Source organism: Dasypus novemcinctus, chromosome 11 (assembly GCF_030445035.2).
Source record: "Dasypus novemcinctus isolate mDasNov1 chromosome 11, mDasNov1.1.hap2, whole genome shotgun sequence".
Lineage (NCBI taxonomy): Eukaryota > Metazoa > Chordata > Mammalia > Cingulata > Dasypodidae > Dasypus > Dasypus novemcinctus.
In genome coordinates, this window is record NC_080683.1 from 114,515,718 (window position 1) to 114,518,226 (window position 2,509).

The window sequence follows — 2,509 nt, forward strand, 5'->3', positions numbered from 1 at the left end:
CATGTCATGCTCCCGGGGAGGCTGGCTTGATACCCTGCAGCAGGCATCTCCCATATCCCGGGCTCTACCGGCCTCAAGGCCCTGCTGTGCACAGTGGAAATGAACATCATGGGGTCACATTTGCAGTACCAAGCCCACATTTGCCATGTTCAGCTTGTGACCATGTATTCAAGTGTGACTGAGCCACAGGTAAGGAAGACTGAGGGTAGATGATGACTGTGAGTCTGAGTGAAGCCCAGAGTTCTCGGGCCCACCCCCAGGCAGGAACACCTAGGGCTGGGGCTAGTCCAGGAGCAAGAGGACCTGAAGATGAGTCATCTGGTGGACCTCTATCATGGAAGGCTTCCTGGGCGTTTGGCATGATTTTGTACGTTTGCATCCAAAAGTTGGGGATATTTTCTGCTTTTGTGAAGTCACCTGGGAAGGCTGTCATGTTGGGTGATAGAACTCCTTTCCAACTCCAGCATTAAGACCTGTGCCTGCTCCATTAGCAGCTCTAACTGCTGGCCCAGAATCCTCATTGGAGGGACAGCCATCTACAGAGCTGGAGTCCCCTTTGACAGACTTGAAAATGTGAGTAGATTCTTGGACAGGAAGGAGTATTTCCCTTTTTTCAGTGGAATGGTAACTGTGAGGTGTGGGGAGTGTCTGGGATAGGCAGGTCAGACCACTGTGGACCCCACATCTGCAGTACTATGATCCCAACATCACCCCATTGTCGTTAAACTTCCCATGATCCCGACTCTAACCTAGGAAACATGGTCCCACCTGGAGTTGGAGATGTGGTGAGCAGCATGCTCCACAAGTTGAGGAGAGGCTCAGTCAAGGATGCCCAGCAGCAGGCAAGCATTGGCCGGGCTCCATCATGCGTCCATGAGCAGCGTGTCATATGGATGAGGCCCTCACAGGTACACAGAATAGATGGAATCCTTTTGCTTGAGCTTCAGATTGTGGATTACTTCTAGCCCTCAGAAAATATGGGCAGCAGGTCTCATGACCACCTGTATTTTAGGGAGTGCCTACTGTTAATAAAAGCAGAGCAGACACAGACCCTCGCTGCCCATCTGAAACCCAATTCCTTTGAATAACAGTTCTGGAGAGAGACAGATATATGTCAAAGGGATCTGAAGTAGTAGAATGTGTTTAGAAGAGTTCAGACGACCCCCATACGTTTAGCCTCTTGGACCAGTCCCCTGCTCAGTTACAAGTCAGCCACAGCCAGCAGTACATGGAGCATTGTGGCTTGGGCTATAGACACAGAGATGGGCAGGGGCATGTATAGGACCATCCCACACGCACACACAACGTTAAAAGTAGAGGAGATGGCGGAAGAAGGGCCAGGCCTCTGATCTGCCCATCCTCCTCCCACCAGGGTCACATGTTACGTCCTGGCAACCTGGCTGGACCACCGTCTCAGCAGAGCCATTTTTCATCCCCTGGGCTCTGCCAGCCACAGGATCTTGCTGGCGTCTGTGTCTGTGAACAGTAAATCATGTACTCCGTACTGCACTGCCGGGCACATCGTAGCTGTGGTGAGCCAGAGACCCTGAACTCAACAGGGCTTGTACCAGAGGGTGAGGCAAGCTGGTTTCATTTCGTGTGAGGGTGATTGAAGGAGGACTTGGGGTGGGGGGGGGGGAGGGCAGGCAGGAGGCCTCTGTGCTTCTCTGGGCCTAGGAGCTAGAATAACCTCAGAAGGGTCCTCTATGGTCCTCTGTAAAGAAAAGCTTCCTCTTTGTGGTTGGAGTTTTGGGTCCTTTGCCTCTGAATGGCTTGGGGATATTTTTGCCATTAAAAAGGCACCTGGCAAGGAGGCTGTGATGCTAAATTCTGCTTCTTTTCCAGCTCCAGTGTCAGGTCCAGTACCAGCGGCCTCAGCCACTCTGCCTCCCGCACCTTCATCTTCTGGGCTGGATGAAGCAGAGACTGAAGGGCCAGACGTGAGGCTGGGCCCCATGCCAGCCCCAGATCCAATGACACCATACATAGAAAGGTCAGCTGACAAGCTCGCTCTTCCACAGGCACCACATGATGCTGAAGCTCCCCTTCTCCAGCCTGGGAATGACAAGGGAAAGGAGACTTCCTTCCCCTCTCCTGAGGGTGCCTCTTTGTTTCTGTTACTAATTTTTTTTTTTGTTTTTTATTTTCTGTATGGATCTGTATATTTCTATTATTAAGATATATATATTAAATTTGGTTATTTTTATTCCTTTGTAGTGTGCTTATCTGTGTTGGGTACATTTAGTGCTGTGTAACCAAGCATTGCTGTCTTTGAGAGTGTTTCTTTACACTGAACAGGAATCCCTCCCTGCTCGGCAGCCACCCTCCTTTCTTCCCTCCTTTGGACCCTGGGTACCCCTGAACTGCTGCTCTCTGTCTCTTTCTGTACTGGTTCCTAGCCTGAGCAGGTTGACAGTCTTAGTTCCCGGCCCAGAGTCCGGCTCAATCAGGGAGCCTTTACCCTCTTTTGAAATACAGTGTCAGGGTGACTCAGTCAGGTTAGTGACTT

General features: G+C 51.0%; 1 long non-coding RNA gene across 1 annotated transcript; it reads left to right on the forward strand.

Moving 5' to 3' along the window:
- Nucleotides 1–2,206, forward strand: LOC131280512 (uncharacterized). Its single transcript, XR_009188126.1, has 3 exons — nucleotides 1–908; nucleotides 1,373–1,574; nucleotides 1,846–2,206. It is a non-coding gene; the product is annotated as an uncharacterized lncRNA (long non-coding RNA).
- The last annotated feature ends 303 nt before the right edge of the window (nucleotides 2,207–2,509 follow it).